Source organism: Macaca thibetana, chromosome 4, assembly GCF_024542745.1.
Source record: "Macaca thibetana thibetana isolate TM-01 chromosome 4, ASM2454274v1, whole genome shotgun sequence".
Taxonomy (NCBI): Eukaryota; Metazoa; Chordata; class Mammalia; order Primates; family Cercopithecidae; genus Macaca; species Macaca thibetana.
Window position 1 is genome coordinate 6,353,290 of NC_065581.1, and position 20,329 is coordinate 6,373,618.

At 41.2% G+C, this 20,329-nt stretch overlaps 1 long non-coding RNA gene across 1 annotated transcript in view; it reads right to left on the reverse strand.

Annotated features, from left to right (window-relative positions):
* The window catches only part of LOC126953928 (uncharacterized), a 30,526-nt gene that overhangs the window by 5,415 nt on the left and 4,782 nt on the right, over window positions 1-20,329 (reverse strand). The gene's annotated exons all lie outside the window — the stretch shown is intronic.

Sequence of the window (20,329 nt, forward strand, 5' to 3'; positions counted from 1 at the left end):
TCATAAATTAATCTACAGATTCATCACAATCTTTATCAAAATCCCAGCTGGCTTTTTGGCCAAAATTGATAAACTGGTCCTAAAATGTGTGAAAATACAAGGACCCCATAATAGCTAAAACAATTTTAGAAAAAAACAAATTTAGAAGACCCATACTTGCAACTTCAAAGCTTACTGCAATGTTACAATAATAAAGATAGAATGCAACTGACATAAGGATACACACGTAAATGAATGGAATTGAGGTGAAAGTAAAAATAAACCTCTACCTTTATATTTAACTGATTTTTAACAAGTGACCTAAGATCATGTAGTGGGGAAAAAACAGTCATTTCAACAAAGAGAGCTGGGACAACTAGATATTCACATGTCCAAGAAAGACATAGTTGTACCCCTTTATTATATCACATACAAAAAACCTCAAAATGAATCATAGGCCTAAACATAAGAGCTAAAACTATAAAACTCTTAGAAGAAAACACAGGAGTAATCTTTGTAACATAAAATTAGGCAATGTTTTCTTAGATACGATACCCAAAAGCAAGATCAACAAAACAAAAATTAAATAAATTGGACCTTGTGATGGTGCATTTTAGGTGTCAACTTGACTGGATGGAGGGACGCCTATATGATTGGGGAAGTATTGTTTGTGGGTGGGTCTGAGAGGGTGGTTTTGGAGGATATTGGCATGTGAGTTGATAGACTGAGTGGGGATGATTTGCCTCAATGTGGGCAGGCACTGTCCAATCAGCTGGGAACCCGGATGGAATAAAAAGGGGAAAGAAGGATGAATTTGCTCTCTGTCTCTCTTTCCACTGGAGCTGAAATATCCCTTTACTTCTGTCCTTGGACATTAGAACTTCAGGTTCTTTGGCCTTTGGACTCTGGGATGTACACCAGAGGCCTCCTGAGGCTCTCAGGCCTTTGGCCTTGGACTGAGAGTCATGCTATTGGCTTCCTTGGTTCTTAGGCGTTACACTTGAACTGAACCATGCTACCAGCACCCCTGGATCTTTAGCTTGCAGACACACTACCATGAAACTTCTGAGCCTCCATATGTGAGCCAGTTCTTCTAATATATCCTCTCTCATGTATCTATATCTACATCCATCTGTATCTGTATCTACATTTATATATCCTATTAGTTCTGTCTCTCTGAAGAACTTTGACTAATGAAGACCTCATCAAAATTAAAAACATTTTGCTGCAAATGATACATCAAGAAAATAAAAAGGCCACACACAGTATGGGTGAAAACATTTGCAAATTATATATCATACATCTGATAATTATGTATCATACATCTGATAAGGGACTTTATCCAGAATATGTAAACAAGTCTTACAACTCAACAAGAAAAAGATGAATAGTCAAATTAAAAGTGGGCAAAAAAAACTACCAACATAGCAACACTCTGTTTCTACAAAAATAAATAATAAAAAAAATTAGCTGGGCATGGTGGTTTGTGCCTATAGTCCTCGCTACTCAGCAGGCTGAGGCAGGAGGATCGCTTGAGCCCAGGAGTGGAAGGCTGCAGTGAGCTATGATTGTGCCACTGCGCTCCAGCCTGGGAAACAGAGCAAGACCCCATCTCTTAAAAAGAAAAGTGGGCAAAAGATTTGAATGGATATTTTTCCAAAAAAAAAATGTAAGAATGACTAAGACATATATAAAAAGATTCTCAACATTGCTAGTCATTAGCGAATGCACATTAAAAACACAGATGCCACTTCCCATCTTCTAAGATGGCTATAATAAAAACAACAACAACAGACAATAACAAGGGTAGGCAAGGACGTGGAGAAATTGGAAGGCTCATAGGTTTTGCTTGTGGAAATGTAAACTGATGCAGCCACTTTTGGAAACAGTTTGATAGTTCTCAAGATGTTAAACATAGAGTTGCCATATTCAGCTATTCCACTCCTAGATACTATAGGAAACAAAATAATGCCCCTCAAAGATGCTCACCTCCTAATCCCTGAAACCTGTGAACGTGGTATCTTACATGAAAAAGGAAGCTTCCACTGTGATTCAGTGTCTTGAGATGGGGAGATGAACCTGGATTATCTGTGTGGGTTGAATGTAATCACAAGCATTGTTATAAAGGGAGGTTGGGGGGATCAGTCAGAGAAGGCCATGTGACAATGGAGGCAGAGAGAGATGTTACAGCAGAGGCAGAGATCAGGGAGGCAGAGATCATTATCAACAGAGGCAGAAACCATTATCTTTTGATAATGATCATGGGAACACAGGTGGGAAGATGCCATCGCTGGTAGAGCCAAGGAGTTTGGGTGTCTTAAGAAGTTGGAAAAGGTCCCCCTGGAGCTCCCAGAGAGGTGGCAGCATGGCCAGTGCCTTGATTTTACCCTGGTGAAACTGACTTTGGACTTCAGAACTCCAGAACCATAAGACAATAAATTTGGCTTGTGTTAAGCCATTAAGTTTATGGTGATTTGTTACAGAAGCAATAGGATACTCATCCAATAACCAAGAGAAATGAAAACATGTACACAAATGTTCTTACAGCATTTTTCACAATGACCAAAAAGTGAAAACGACCCGCACATCCATCAACTGATGAAAAGACACAGAAAATGCGGTCTATACAAACAATGGAATGTTATTTGTAAGAAAAAAAATGAATGACTGATACAAGCTACAACATGGGTAAACTTTAAAAACACTATGCTAAGTGAAATAACTCAGCTATTTACATGAAATGTCCAGAATGGACAATACAATAGAAATACAAATAAATTGGTAGCGGGATAAGGACTGACTGCTAACAGGTGTGGGGCTTCATTTCGGGATGGATTATTCAAAATTAGATAGTGATCATAATTGCACAACTCCGTGAATATACTAAAATCGAACATATTATGTACATTAAATGAATGAGTTTTGTTATGAGAATTATATCTTAATGTTCATAACCTGTGATAAAATACAAATGCTCACCTCACTCTACTTAACAGCAATGTAATCAAACACACAGCAAAACCAAAAATATTGGTTTTCGTACATTTTTAAATTACCTTTATTATTATTTTTCTTTTTTTTAACTTTAAGTTCCAGGACACATGTGCAGAATGTGCAGGTTTGTTATACAGGTATACATGTGCTATGGTGGTTTGCTGTACCTATCAACCCATCACCTAGGTTTTAAGCCCCACATGCATTAGGTATTTGTCCTAATGCTCTCCCTCCTTTTACCCCCCCCTCACCCCTTGACAGGCCCTGGTGTGTGCTGTTCCCCTCTCTGTATCCATGTGTTCTCATTGTTCAACTCCCACTTATAAGTGAGAACATGCGGTGTTTGGTTTTCTGTTCCTGTGTTAGTTTGCTGAGGGTGATGGTTTCCACCTTCACCCATGTCCCTGCAAAGGACATGATCTCATTCTTTTTTATGGCTGCATAGTATTCCATGGTATACATGTGCCACATTTTCTTTATCCAGGCTATCATTGATGGGCATTTGGGTTGGTTCCAAGTCTTTGCTATTGTAAATAGTGCTGCAATAAACATACACGTGCATGTGTCTTTATAGTAGAATCATTTATATTCCTTTGAGTGTACGCCCAGTAATAGGATTGCTGGGTCAAATGGTATTTCTGGTTCTAGATCTTTGAGAAATCACTACACTGTCTTCCACAATGGTTGAACTAATTCACATTCCCACAAACAGTGTAAAAGTGTTCCTATTTCTCCACAGCCTTGCCAGTATCTATTGTTTCCTGACTTTTTAATAATCACCATTCTGACTGGTGTGAGATGGTATCTCATTGTAGTTTTGATTAAAGGGCTTCTGCCCAGCAAAAGAGACTAGCATCAGAGTGAACAGGCAGCCTACAGAATGGGAGAAAAATTTTACAATCTACCCATATGACAAAAGTACAATATCCAGAATCTGTAGGAACTTAAACAAATTTACAAGAAAAAAAGAAAAAACAAACAACCCCATCAAAAAGTGGGTGAGGGATATGAACAGACACTTCTCAAAAGAAGACATTTATGCAACCAACAAACACATGAAAAGAAGCTCATCAGAATATTGATTTGTATCTCTCAATTAGCTTTTTAGTTTTATACTAAGCATTGTTAACCACAGAATAAATGCCAAGTTAACTGATTTATTTTTTCACTCCACAAATGAATGCGTACTTTGTATCATACCCTGGCTGGGCACTGGACCATGAGTGCCAGTGAAAATACTAGTGCCGTGAGTACTAATGGACTTATTATATTTTGTATCTTATTCATACAAGGACAGTAGGCATGCTGTCTGACTTCCAACCAATCACATATCTTAAATATGCCAAACTCCATTACTTCTGTCACTCCTTATGTAATAAAGCTATGTTATGCCTTACAGATTTGTTCCAATGTACTAACTTTATAAGATTATTGGCCAGCTCTAATTTGTTGATACAGATTAGGTTTTACCTGTTTATATACACACGCCTCTCTGCTAGGCTGAAATATTTGAAATACAATATAACAATATTAGCCAAATGCTTATGTGGACAAACGTATAATTAATGCTATGAGTGAGATACACAAGGAATTAAGAGAGTAATTATCATCTTGCCTTTTGGGTAAAAGAAGTTTTTTTCAAGGAAGCAAGCAGAAGAACATTTCAGAAAGGTGGCAACATGGCCAAGACCCAGAGATGCGGGGATGTTTGTTCATTTCAGGGAGGCCAGTGTGGCCAGAGTTGATCAGCCTTAAAGGCAGATTAGTAGGGGCACCTCAACATCCACTTTCAAACTCTTCATTATGAATGCAACTTTTTAGCTGGATACTGTCCAAGGGGATGAAAGACTTTAGATCCCACCTGCCTTGCAGCTAGGTCTGGTTGTGTGATAAAGTTGGGAACAACTCAAGGCCCGCTGAATGGTCTCTCAAGGGAGAGAATGTTCTTGTCCCTTTGATTTCTCCTTCCAGTTAGCGGGAAGATAGAGGCAGTGACTGGAGATCAGCCAGATATCTTTACCAGGGTGAAAGCTTCTTGTTGCAAATGTCAGAAAAAGACAAGGGATCCAGGTCTTGGATACCATATTGGATGAATCAGCCCTAAGCTGCTTACCTCTCATGTCTTTTATATGAGAAAGAAGAAATTTCTATCCGGTGAATCCACAGTTATTTGGGTTTTCTTTTCTTCACAGTAAAATATAATTAATACACTTTCGAGGATGTGTTAGTTTCTCCTACAAGCACTGGGAAGATCATAAAGGTTAAGACATAATTGCCTTAAGCTTTAAAAAATGTTTTTGGCTGTCATATGAAGAATTAATTGAAGTGAGAACTATTGGAGATAGAGATACCAAGTGGGAAACTATTACAGTAATTTAGGTTAAAGATGTTGATGAATTTAGACTAAAACAGTGTCAGACAAAAAGAAAAGGAAAAATGAATTCAAGATATATTTAGGATACAGAATCAACGGGACTTGGTTACTGATCATTATGGGGAGTGAAGAAAAGGGAGGTGTTAAGGATGATTCCAGTCATTCTAAGATGAGCAACTGGTGGGTTGAGGTGTTATTTCCTGAAATGGGAAATGCTGGAGGAAGAACAGTCTTAAGGGAAAGATCAAGAGTTTAATTTTAGTCTGGGAGAGTTTGGAATGGCTGCAGCTATGGCAGGTTTACAGTTGGATATGGAGATATGGAGATCAGAAGATAGGTTTAGCGTGGGTGTGGTGCCTCACACCTGTAGTCCCAGCGTTTCGGGAGGTTAATGTGGAAGGATCGCTTGAGGCCAGGAGTTCAAGGCTGCAGTGAGCTATCATCTTGCCACTGCACTCCAGCCTGGTTGACTGAGCAAGACTCTGTCTCCTGTCTCAAAAATAAAATAAAAGTAAAAAAGAAGATAGGTTTATGCTGTACTCACAAATTAGTGTTATAAAATGTTTTGGATGAAAACTTACATTTGGGGGGATTTTGTTGTTGCTTTTCTTCCTCTGCTCTAGTGCTGTGCTTTGTAAACTACAGATTATGATCCTTGAGTGGCTCAGGAAAACAATATTTTTTATGTCATTAATGAGACAGAATTTTTAAATTACGGTGTTCCACTAATAAATATAACTTAAAAACTTTTGTTTGTTTTATGCAAGTATATATAAACACATATATACACACATGTGTACCTATATACATACATGATCATGGGTAACTAGATACGCACATAGGCTTCATAGGCAAATATTTTTGCCTATTTTGGTTATTGATGTATATGCATTGCCTAGAATGGTGTATGGTAGGCAGTCACTAAACATTAATTGAATGAATAAATATGTGAACATGTGCGTATGTGTACATTCACTGTGTGGCAATATAAAAACTATTTTTTACTATATTAACATTGACATAATTTCAGACTTAAAGAAACATTTCAAGAAAAGTCTAAGAATTCCCAGATACTCTTTTTTAATGAATTGGAGTCTTGCTCTGTCACCCAGGCTGGAGTGCAATGGCACCATCTCGGCTCACTGCAGCCTCCGCCTCCTGGGTTCCAGCGATTCTCCTGCCTCAACTTCCCGGGTAGCTGGGATTACAGGCACACGCCACCATGCCTGGCTAATTTTTGTATGTTTAGTAGAGATGGGGTTTCACCATGCTGGCCAGGCTGGTCTCGGAACTCCTGACCTCAGGTGATCCGCCTGCCTCAGCCTCCCAAAGTGCTAGGACTAAAGGCATGAGCCACCGCACCCGGCCCCCAGATATTCTTTATCCTTCACCCAGATTCCTCATAAGTTAATGTTTTACTGCATTCTCTTTATACACACACACACACACACACACACACACGCACACACACTTTTCTGAATCATTCAAAACCTGCAGACATAATGTTCCTTTATGCATAAGTCAGTATTTATGTCTTAAAAACAGGAATTATTTCATATAACCACAATGTAGTTATCAAAACCAGAAAATTAACATTGAAATGTTGCTATTATCTAATCTACAGACAATATTGGGATTTTTGGTTATTGTCCCAATAATGCCTTTTACAGCAAAAGAAGATCCAAGATCCTGTGTGGCATTCATGTGTCGTGTCTCTTCAGTCTCTTTTAATCTGGAACAGTTCCTGAATCTTTATTTCTATAAAATATGGGGAATTTTTTTTTTTTTTTTTTTTTTTTTTACTGTGGTCAGGGTAAAAATTTTTCTGACAGTCACTGGGCTAGTGAGCAGTTAGAGTCTAAAATATCACCTTGGTCTGCCTTCAGAGGGGAAATCACAGAAGAACATTCTCTTTCTTGAAATGGTGGAGGGTGGCTTCCGGATCTGATCAGGACATGGTGTTAGGGAAAGGAGAGCTATGAGAAGGTCTTTGTTGCTGCATTTGGATTCTGAGAGGACATGAGAGTTCATTGTGGGGGTAATGAGGTTAAGGACACCTTTGTGTTGAAACCCTGGAAGAAGGTGCTGGCTGGCCTGAGCAGGTGGAATTCAGGGAAGAAGAGAATAGCCATTCTGGGTCTTTGCAAGGTGAGCTGGAACACTGGCTGATGTTGGAGCTTTGCGGAGCACCAGATCCTAAGATCTGAGGTAAGCAAATGAGAGATGCCCCCGGCCACACCTGGCCCTGAAGGAGGAAAGGCCCACCTAGGGAATCTACTCAGGCTCTGGATTAACACTGGCATCTGTCCACCTGGGTTGGATGTGTTGTCAACAGCCGTGTGGTAGCAAGAGGCAAAAGATGATGGAATTTCAAGTTTTTCTCCTGATAAATTGATTTGCCCCATCCTAGCCCCATCTTGGGCTGCTGAAACAGTATTCCCAGGGCTTCCTTAGTTATCAGCAGAAGGGAAAATACTTCAATATTTGTTAATGTGAAAGGTAGGGCTCTCAACTAGCCAGATCTCATTTGAGTTGCAAAATATGAACATGGGTTTATATTTGCACAATGAGTTTTTGGAACAAGTCCTGCCAGTCACAGATTGCTTTTAAAATATAGGAGATGAAAGAAATCTCCTAAGGAGAAAGAAGAGAATAAAAAGAGAGCCTAAGGAATGCCATTACTTTAAAGTCAGGCAGAGAAATAGTTGTCAAAGGAGACAGAAAAGGCATTTCCACAGAGCAAGAAGGAAAAGCCAGAGTGTGTAGGTCACATAAGCTGAAGGACTTAAGACGGCAGAAATGCTAACAGATGGTTGAACTTTACTTGGAGTGTTTGCACCCTATCAAGAAGAAGTAATTATTACACTCTGGCTATTGTACCCAGAATGTTCTGTGACCAGTGCTATTGTAGAGATGTGGATGTCTATGGCAAGGTCCAGCAGTTAAAGAGTCTATCAGGACTCATGCCATCAGCCATGGAAATGCACTTCCACTATCCCTGGATAACCAGGAGAGAACAGGCTTGGAAATGTGCAGCTGAGAGAGCTCTAGTGGGCTGGACAAGCCACCACAGCCAAGGTCTTCTAGCAGGAACCCTATTGCTGTCCCCTCACTGAATATGCCTCCAGCCAGCCTGTGTGCTCCCTCATTCATTGAAAGTAAATGTGCCCAGAGGGGCACCTGCATGCCCAAGCTTGAATCGCATGCCTACCTTGGGGTGCGCTTAAATGGTGAGACACAGGATCTGGGATTCTCAGTTAAAGGGATATTTTACTTAAAACTTGAAACTATTGATGTAGTTCCTGCATCCCTCAGTACAGGCAGAGAGGAGAGCAAGTGTGTCCTGGACCTACTTAGCTGTAACTATGGCTTTGTGTCTGTTCACGTGCCACATGTGGTCAGGTGGTGGGCTCCAGCATGCCGCACAGATGTAGGGAGCCCTCCTGAACACTGGGCTGTGTCTTCTGACTGACCCAGAAGCTGGTGGGAGCTTTGCCTCCCTTCTCCCCCGCCCTGCTATCCTGCCTCCCCCTTTTTACCGCCCACCCCCTGTCCCCTAACCACCACCATCATTCAGTGATTGTCCTGGCAAGATTACAGTTCCTGTGCAATCTCTCTGTGAACACCTCTCAGGCTGTAGGCGCCGTGCCTCTTGGAAACTGGTCAATTTGCAGGGGAAGGGAAGTTCCTAACCTCACTTTGCCTGGAAATGCCATGCCTTCTCTACCCTGCTAATTTTTTTTTCTTCTGTTCTAGTCACTAGGGACAGATCAGAAAGTTGGCTGGTGACACAGATAGCCTTGGAGGGAGAGGGAGGGGTGGCTGGAGTGCTCCCTTGGCTTTGGAAAGCCTGCCCCTCTCTCCCAATTAGGTGGTGACTGGAACAAATGACACTCCCTCCCAAACATTGCATTTCCCCCAAAGGTGCTCCTCCCTTCTCCCAATCAGCGAGGATAGGGTGTAGGGAGGGAATGGGGGTGGGGGGGGAATTATCTGAACTGATGCCTCTCAGCAGGCTCTGAAAGGTGGAAGCTCGGCTTGACCCCTGGGGGTCCAGGGTGAGGCAGGGGAGCAGTTTGCTCTGGTGCAAGCAACTGTTAGAACTGAGACTTTGGTGGGAGTCACACGGGGATAATAAGGAGACGGGTTTTCAGTTGGTTTTGTTATTATATTTAAGTGTTCTACAGACTGTGTGGCTCCTTGCTGTCTGCAGCACAGAGTGGACTGCTCCCATCTCCCCACCTCTGGGACAGCATGGATAACAGCTGACAGGCAGTTGCCTGACCTTAGGATGAGAACAATTAATGTGGTCATGGATAAATTTCCAGGGTACCAAGAAAAAAAATCAACACTGAAATCCTATCTGATTTTCCTAATATCCTGGAAATTGATCCATCACCACAAAAATGCTTCTCTTCCTAAGGTCAGACAACTATCTAGTGATATCCCAAAGGTGGGGAGATGAGAGCAGAAAGTGGGGGAGTTGGATGATGGACAACTGGTGGGCAGGGGGAAGGAACGAATTTCCACTGCAATGAGTTTGTAAGTATTAGAGAGAAGCATGTGTGTGTACAAATATTTTTTACATGCACTTGCAATCTCCCACACATATACCCACTAGGAACCAAGGTTGCTTATGCAGGCAGGGCAAGTAGACAGGCTCTTACTGGAGCAGTTTGAAGGGCATCTCAGATATCTCCCCGTTGCCAGTTTTCATAGGTTGTGGATATCTAACTTTCAAAATTCATTCCTTTCTGAACCTGATCTTCAAGCCATTCTTTCCTTAGGTTCCCTCTTCAAAAACCACAGCTAAAATATTTTCCTACCTCACTGAATTTCCACATGCTTTACCTAATGGCAGAAATCTCACAAAGTTAACCTTGTTGTATCCACAGCACCAAATGCAGTGCCTGGCTTATACTACATGGTCAACAAACAGATGCTGAGCGAATTAAAATTAGAATCGTATCTGGGAATTCTAGAAAGCTAAGTCACTGGCATGTCAAGGGCATTCGGGCTAGTTTTCTCCTCAGAGGAAGGACGGGGCAGCCTGAGAATCCCAGGTTGCTTTGAGCTATTGGAATGTTAACAAAGCATTGAAGAGAACTCACTAAAGTGACAGCATCAAAATGATGACATCAGAACATCTTGTACCCATTCCTGCTTCATCAAGTAACCTCAGGCTAGTCATTTAATTTCTCTGATCTCACTGTTTTTAATCTACAAGTTATCAAGAGTGGATTAAGCATTTTCTAAGATCCTTTTTCTCTTGGTTCTCTTCCCTGCTAGAGAGAAGGGAAAATACTTCTGTTACTTTTGTTATTATTTACTTGTCATCAAGTTTTATCTCTTTCTACATACGTCACGTTGATGCTATTACTCCACTCCTTAAAATGTCTGTAATTATCCCCCAATTACCGACCAGGTCAAGTCCAAACTCCATCTGCAAACATTCGAGACCTTCCCACCCAATCGACACTTTGTCTTTCTCAGCCTTATTTCTCACTATTCCCCTATCCTAAGCTTCCCTGGCTGTCAAAATTGATCTATTTCTGGTTCACTAAATAGTTAATAAATTTTTAAAATTTTGTCCCTTTACTCAAATACTTCTTTCTACATACGTGATAGTTAATTTTAGGTGTCGCCTTGACTGGGTTAAGGGACACCCAGATAGCTGGTTAAACATTATTTCCAGGTGTTTCTGGAAGAGATTAGCATTTGGAGCAGTGGACTGAGCAAAAATGATCAGCCCTCACCATGAGTGGGCATCATCCAATCTGGGGAAGGACCACATAGAACAAAAAGGTGGAGGAAGGGCAAACTTGCTCTCTCTCTTCTGCAGATACAACACTCATCTTCTCCTGCCTCTGGACTACAAGACCTTCACCAGCACCTCCACCCGCCCTCAGACTGAGAGTCACACCCTTGGCTCCCTGGTTCTCCAGCTTGCAGACAGCCTACCATGGGACTCCTCAGCCTCCATAATCATGTGAGCCAGTTCCCGTAATAAATCCCCTCATATATCTTTATTATCTATCTATCTATCTATCTATCTATCTATCTATCTATCTATCTATCTATCTATCTATCTACCTATCCATCCTTCCATCCTATTGATTCTGTTTCTCTGGAAAACTCTGACTAATACAACATACAATTGCCAAATCCTCCCATCTTACTTTGAAGTCCTCTCCATTCTTCCAAACAAAGCTCAAATATAACTTACCCCAGAAAGCCTTCTACAGACAGAAGTGACAATTTTTCCTTTAAATTCTTATAGAACCTCTTATTCCCTTTTTTTAAATAAGTATTTTTTTTTTTACTTTAAGTTCTGGGATACATGTGCAGAAGGTGCAGGTTTATTACATAGGTATACATGTGCCATGGTGGTTTGCTGCACCTATCAACTCATTATCTAGGTTTAAGCCCCTCATGCATTAGCTATTTGTCCCAATGCTCTCCCTCTTCTCACCCCAACCTGAAAGGCTTCAGTGTATGTTGATTCCCTCCCTGTGCCCATGTGAAGGAGGTCAAAATATCAACACTAACAAGATTTGAAATAGGTGGATTCTGACACTCGTGGATGACTTTGAGGCATTCAAGACTTCAGTGAAGGAAGTAACTGAAGATGGGGTGGAAATAGCAAGAGAACTAGAATTAGAAGTGGAGCCTGAAGATGGGTCTGAATTGCTGCAATCTCATGATAAAACTTGAATGGATTAGGAGTTGCTTCTCATGGATGAGCAAAGAAAATGGTTTCTTGAGATGGAATCTACTCCTGGTGAAGATGCTGTGAACACTATTGAAATCACAACCAAAAAAAAAAAAATGGAGCAGTCCATGAACCAAGTTGATAAAACAGTAACATGGTTTGAGAAGATTGACTCCAATTTGAAAGAAATTGTATTGTGGGTAAAATACTATCAAACAGCACTGCCTGTTACAGATAAATGTTTTGTGAAAGGAAGAGTCAATTGTTGTGGAGAACGTCACTGTCTTATTTTAAGAAATTGCTACAGCCACCGCAACCTTCAGCAACCACCACCTTGATGACTCAGCAGCCATCAAAATTGAGGCAAGACCCTCCGTCAGCAAGAAATATTACAACTTGCCAAAAGCTCAGATGATCATTGACATTTTTTAGCAAAAAAAGATATGTACTTTTTTTAGGCATAATGCTATTGCAACTTAATAGACTACAGCAGAGTGCAAACATAACTTTTATATGCACTGGGAAACCCAAAGATTTTTGCAACTTGCTTTATTGCAGTATCTGCTTTATTGCAATTGTCTAGACCCAAATTGGTAACTTCACTAAGTTATGCCTGTGTGCATTTGTATAACTTTCATGTCAGACAAGTATGACTCATGAGCCATCTTTTATTCCTTGATGCTTATTTAGTGAGGGTTACTTGTTTTTCCTTTGACCCTGGATGTAAATTTAGGCAGGGCTCATGGTTACTTCCACATAATAGAAATTCCTACAGCTATTTTAAGATGTAGAACATAGTTTCAATTTAGTAATCATGTAATATTCATCTAAAAATCAACACTCCAAATTTGATTTAAGTTTGAGATTTATCCCCTTTTTCCCAACTCAGGTCTATTGCAGGTAGGAAGTCATCCTTTGGAAGGGTTAGTTGCCTGCCTCCTTTTTCCATTCCCCCAGCTCTTGACCCTCCAGGGTTAGAGCTCAGGAAAGGATCAAAGGAAAGGGGAGTAGGAAGGTTCTTCCTTGTTTGGTACCGAAGTGAGCTGATGCCAGTGACCTCTGGTCTTAACACAGCTTATAGTATACATATACAATGGACTACTACTCAGCCATAAGAAAGAATGCATTAACGGCATTCGGAGAGACCTAGATGAGATTGGAGACTATTATTCTAAGTGAAGTAGCTCAGGAATGGAAAAGCAAATATCATATGTTCTCACTGATATGTGGGAGATAAGCTATAAGGAGGCAAAGGCATAAGAATGATACAATGGACTTTGGGGACTTTGGGGACTTTGGGGAAGAGTGGGAGGGGAGCAAGGGATAAGGGACTACAAATAGGGTGCAGTGTATACTTCTCGGGTGATGGGTGCACCAAAATCTCACAAATCACTACTAAAGAACTTACTCATGTGACCAAACACCACCTGTACCCCAATAACATATGGGAAGATGAGTTAAAAAAAGAAACAGCTCCCCCAAAAATCATGGCTCATGGCACTTTTCTGCAACTAGGATAAGAAGGAGGCAGCTGACCACTGATGTAGGAATCCCCGACATAACCAGACAGCTTATTTCAAGATTGCAACAACTTAAATAAAAACTCTCAGATTTCTCTATCCAGGAAAGACCTCTCATGTCACTATTATTTGCAATAAAACACCTGGGTCAAAGATGTCAAAATTAACATATTTTTATAAGAAATGCAATTCCTGGAGAGCAAATAAAGTCACTATAAGATAACCCAACTGGCGCCAACATCACCTGTCCCTACATTACTGAGCATACAGTAGGTGCTCAACAGATACTGCAGGGTTTTTCAGAGGAAATTGTCATTACCACACGCCTCCAAATTGGCTTCTTGATGGGATGCATCTGTCTGTTCCATGGACCCATCAGCAGAGAGCTTTTCCCAGCTTGGATTCATACAGAACAACATTATTAAAGACAAACCATCGTCACCAGTTCCATTTTCTAACTTTGAAAAGGGGAGTGATTGTCCACCCTCTTTTTATATAAGTGGGAGAAGAAATGAGTAGATCCAGACACATTTTAATAGTATTTTGGGATTAAGAAATGAGTAGATCCAGACACATTTTTAATAGTATTTTAGGATTTAAAAATGACCCTCTCTAAACTAGATTCCTGAAAACTGATTCACTGAAGATGGTGAGCCACAGGAACTTCAGAGAGTTCCTGTTATAGAATCACAGGGACAGAAAACACCACCTCAGCTGCCTCCCTCAAAATTATAAAAACCCAGGGGCTATTTTAGTACCCACCTGCTCCCCCCAACTAACACCTGTCTTGGTTTGGGTGATAAATATGTATTCAAACCACAAAGCTATGAGTGAAGACGTCTGCCTTTTGCTCCTGTGGGCTCCAACCCTTCCCAGCGGAGGTGACGCCAGCAGACAGTGGTTAAAGGGATGGGTGTTAAAATCGAGCCAATTCCCAAGCACACCCAGCTCTGGAGAAAAACGCCTGTCAGACTTGCAGATGGAGCCAAGCTCCGGCAACTATGCAGAGCCTGGGAGGGGCAAGGAGACTGTGGGGGCAGAGGTCTCCAAGGATGTGGCTCAAGACAGATGCCCAAATGTCCCAGGACACACGTAGCAAAGAAGCCGAGTGCTAGCAGGGAAAAGTGTGGGCAGACGGAGACTGTCTTTCGGGAATGTAGTCTGTAACTACAAGTGTAGACCTGCACATGGAGCAAACCCTCCACTCTGCTGGGTCGCTCCTGAGGATCAAGGAAACATCTCAGTGGCCGTTGGAATAATGGGGGCTTTTAGGTTAATTGAGTTATGTCTTAGATCAAGATCCCCAGATCCCTGAAATGGGATTTCGTAACGTTTATTAGGAAGTGGGTTTAGGAAACCAGTAGAGGGAAGAGAAGGGAGCTCAATCCTGCAGAGGACGCTGTAGAGACGCAGCAACCTCACCTCAGAGATGAAGGGACAAGAGAGCTGGAATACTGATAACATTGTATCCATCAGTCACCCACCAAGAAGGACCACCATGGGGAATGGGATGGGGAGGTATGTTCCCAGACACTTCCAACTTTCAGAGTGTGCAGAGGAAGCCAAGTTGAAGGTGTCATTACAGCCCGAGAACAGTGGTGGTCCTCAGACAGGGAGACCCAGCCATGCTGGCTGTTAGGAGTGAAAGTTGTGAAAGAACATGGCAGAAGAACCAAAGGGAAACCTGTGGAGCAGCCCCCAGCATCTACTACAGAGGAGGCCATTGCCTAGAAAATCCACACAGGGGCTGCTTAGAGGGGAGTATGACTTCTGCTCACAAAAGCACAGGCAATCTGTGCTCATCTTTCCAACAAAGAGTTCCTGGGCTACTCATCTCAGACATTTTCTATGTAATTGCCCAGTTCCTGTAGGTTTAGAGAAATTTTCCCAGACTAGTCTTTCTCTCCCATCCTCCTCTGTATTCTTGTATTCCTCAAACCCCTTTTTCCAATTCCTGTGTTTCCGCTTTCCCTTTCCTACTTCCTTTCTTCGCAATCTTTCTCCTTCTCCATCTCCTTCTCCCTCTCCTGCTCTCTCAGCCTTTGCTCACCTTGAAATGCCCATGTTTCTGCATAAAGACAGCAAAGATACCAAAAACTACTTGATGCAAGAAAAGCAATCAAAATTAATTCGGCAGGTTGCAGTAAAGAAGCCAGCCAAAACCCACCAAAATCAAGATGGCAACAAAAGTGACCTCTGGTTATCCCCACTGCTCATTATATGCAAAAGACACTCCCACCAGCGCCATGACAGTTTACAAATGCCATGGCAACATCAGGAAGTTACCCTGTATGGTCTAAAAACGGGAGGAATCCTCAGTTCCGGGAATTGCCCACCCCTTTCCCAGAAAATTCATGAATAATCAATCCCTTGTTTAGCATCTAATCAAGAAATAACTATAAGTATTCTTAGTCCAGCAACCCAACCTGCTGCTGTGCCTGTGGAGTAGCCATTCTTTCATTCCTTTACTTTCTTAATAAACTTGCTTTCACTTTAAAAGAAACATAAGTTTAGAAAATTTTCCCATTAAATCAAACTTCTTTAAGGGGGATAAAAATCCTTGGATTACTGACAAAGTAATATTTGATTCCAAAATCTCATTTAAACGCCTTAAGGTTTAATAGGCTCATTGCATCAGTATAGCTATAATATGCCTTTAAAAATCCATGCTGGCTAAGCGCTTTGTGGTATAGTCCTATTTCTGAAGCTATGTGCTTATTTAGTGGTGTCTTTCTGTTTTATTTGGAGGTATTACCATGTGAAAACATTTGGTAAGCCTGTCCTCTTAGCCGAAATAAAATCTAAAAGAGTTTCAAACATACTTTGAAAGGCTAATGGACACTAGCCAAAGATCAGGGATGTTTCCCCCTACTTGTGCTCACACAAACTTGAGAAGAGATCAATAGCTACTTCCTGTTCTCACTCATACCTATCTCTAATTTAAATCTGCCCCTAATTAAAAATGCAGTACGATGAGAAAGCATATGATATGATTTGGCTGTGTCCCCACCCAAAATCTCATCTTGAATTGCAATCCCCACATGTCAAAGGAGAGACCAGGTGAAGGTAATGGAATCATGGGGTGGTTTCCCCCATGCTGTTCTCATGATAGCGAGTGAGTTCTCATGAGATCTGATGGTTTTATAAGTGTTGCTGGTTCCTCCTGCACTCATTCTCTCTCCTGCCGCCTTGTGAAGAAGGTGCCTGCCTCCCTTTCACCTTCCGCCATGATTGTAACTTTCCTGAGGCCTTCCCAGTCATACAGAACTGTGAGTGAATTAAACCTCTTTCCTTTGTAAATTACCCAGTCTCGGGTATTTCCTTCTAGCCATGTGAGAACAAACTAATACAGTATAACCGGAAACCCTTATCATAATAGCTACAGAGGAGGCATTAGCAGCCTCCATCAAAATTCAAAGAACTGATTCACAAAATGAGACAAAGAGACAATAAAAAATATGGACTTTGTTGCCTCTCTAAAGATACCAAAATCCACAAAATAATTAATGTCTGTATTTGCACTTCTAACAAATTCGCTTTAGAAATGAATGGGTAAAAAGAAAATTAATTCTTGGCTTTATTTATTTTTCCCAATACTCTGGACTTTGGGTTTGGATATTTTCAAAGAAGGTATTTTTATTCTAACCACAATAATACAGTTTAAAAAGTAAGTTATTTAATGTCTACTGTGGAGGGATACAAAATAAATAAGATGTAGATCTTGACCTTGGGATGCTTACACACTAAGGAAATGAAACACACGCTTATGAAGTAATTTGAGAGGAATGAAAATATACATGTGAAAAATAATATTGGCAACAATTCAGAGTGGAGAAATAACTCTAATGCAAAAAGTCAGCATATGAATCAGGGAACCCTTCCTGACAATGGGACCGTGGGCACAGGCAAACACAGTATGTCTTAAGTGGTAACCCTGCTTTTATTTAAGCTGGAAAGTAGCACTGGAGTAGTTTTACATTCTTTACTTGAATTTACTACTTTCCTATATTTATCTGAAAACTATTTTCAACCTTGTGTTATCAGGAGCTGCTGAACTAAGAATGTTGGGGAATTGATTTAAAAAGATTCTTATTCCAAGTTCACGTAGATGTTTTTTAGCAGCCACTTTGACTCTCATTTGAACATATTCTCTCTAGTGAGAAGTAATAGAGTAATGAGCAAAAGCAGGTACTCACCAGGATGTGTGATAAAGGTGAAGGAACAGGCTTTGTGAAACAGGGAATTAGATGCCAAGATTGGCAAGAAGAGACACATAGTACCCGTTCTGTCATCATCCCAGGAAGAGCTGTGCTTGAGCAGACACACTGCATGTCTGTGCTCTGGGGAAGGGGCATTGCCTTCCTGTCTTCTTAGATTGAGAGTCAAAAACAGTCTTGGTTGTGAGGAATGATTAGATGAAATTTTAGCACCTGCCATCTGCCTATATGTTTCAGCTGTAGGCAAAGCTGTCAGAGAACATTCACGTTTGTACCAGGAGACCTTGCAAGATGCTGGATTCAGCTGCTGCATGGGCAGGGAAGAGGCACAGTCCTTGGGAAGCTGAGTTGGGGCACAAGCTCTGCCACTGGAGAACAGGGGGCCCTTGACCCTGGTGAACCCACTGCCTGGCCATTGATCTTCCAGGCATTCACTGGACAATTTTCCTTACTTTGCCACAGTAGAAAATAGGGCACATTTAGGACTGGGGAGATATTGGTTGAAGGATACAAAATTTCAGTTACCCAGGAGGAATGAGTTCAAGAGATCTATTGTATAACATGATGACTATAGTTAATGTATTCTTGGGAAAAAGGAAATAGGGCATGTTTATTTAAAAGAAGTAATTAGGAGATACTTCACAGCTTCATAACCTCCAAGAGCCAGTATGCTGGTGGGCACGCCATATGCATTCTAACAAGAGCTTCCAGAAAATTGCAAGGACCCAGATCCAGGGTCACTCTGGAGCACTTTGATTCCTCTACCACATCGAATGAGCTGAGAATATGATACAGCCTTATCTGTCTCCAATGCAGCCTGAAGTTATCCCACACCAGGAAGGGTATTCTCTGTTGGTCTTTGTTTCGGACAATTTGGCAACTGAATTCAACTCCATTTGCTGGGGGAAACCTGCTGCTACTGGTTTTGGCATCATATATTAAAGTAATTATGATGACAGCAATAGGTATGCACTCACCATATGTCAGGCACTGTGCTGAACACATTACCTACATTATCCTATTTAATTCTCTTGACAAATTCATTATTTTTTTATGTCACCTTTTACCACAAAGAAAATTGAGTGGAAAAGTGGGGATTCCAACCCATCCTTGTAACGACCTTACTGTTCAGTCTTGACAGTTTAGTAAAGAAAGCACTGATGATCAAAATTAGCCACAAGAAGTTAAGCCATAAGGCTGGGTGACCCTTACCTCCCTCACAAAAACCAAAGCTTCACAAGGGAAGAAATTTTGTGTCTTACTCCTCAATCTATCCTCAGTGATGAGAACAGGGATTGGTACAAAGTAGATGTTTAATAAAATTGTACAATGGATGAACCCTACAAAAACCTCCTCTTCCAGATCTCAGAGGTGTGTTCCCGGCCCACTGTGCAAAGCTTGGAGGCAGGCAAAAATAAAGAGGCTAAGTCTGCCTTCTTGCTACCTCTACACGTCTTGGGAACTTTGCTCTCTGACTCCTGCTGATTTAGAATCCTTACCTTGCCTCTTGTAAATTTCTTCTTGGCTAGGGTGTAGGATAAATATAAGAGAACTTAGAATTAGGAAAGTCTCCATTAAAAACCTCACCTCTTCAATTCCTCATCTACGTGACTCCAAGCCAATAACTGAATCTTTCTTAGATCATTTGGAGATAACAATATCTAACTCAAAGGAATATATATATATTTCAAAGTCATACATACATGTTATATATCATCACTGACTAATTATTATTATTATTATTTTAGACAAGGTCCCACTCTGTCACCCAGGCTCTGGAGTGCAGTGGTGCGATCACAGCTCACTGCAGCCTCAACCTCCCTGCCTCAAGCAACCGTTCCCCCTTAGTCCCCCCGATTAGCTGGGACTACAGGCATGTGCCAACATGACTGGCTGTATATTTATTTTCATTTTTTGTAGAGACAAGGTCTCACTATGTTGCCCAGACTGGTCTAGAACTCCTAGGCTCAAATAATCTTCTGGCCCCAGCCTCCCAAAGTGCTGGGATTATCGGCATGAGCCACCATGCCCAGCCTATCACTGAAAAATTATTGTAAAGCATCTGAAAAATTAGCCTAAATGGAAAAGTTCATCAATGACAAATATTTCAGGTACAGAATGTAGGCTTTCCTCGATATTTCTCAGATCAACCTGAAGAGCGGCAACCATCCGCTCTTGACTATATTTTATGGTCACTAATAATGGTATTCCATCTGTCACCTACTAATAGACATAACATCCCCTGTGGACCTTGCAGAGAGACCAGTCATCAAATGGCTCAGTCACTTCCATAGGTGCTTCTACCTGAGTACCAGAGTCAAGCGAGACCGCAGCTCTCTGCGAAAGTTAGCCCAGTTGTTCTGCATCGGAAATGAATGACTCCTGCCTTGTTCCCACCTCCACACCCTCCTACACGCACACTCTGAAAAAGGTGATGTCAAATAAACAGAATTTTTTTTTCAACTTATTCAAACCCTGCAAGTCACCTCAACTTACCGAAAGATTCCCTGGGAACTTAGGAGAAAGAGAAAAT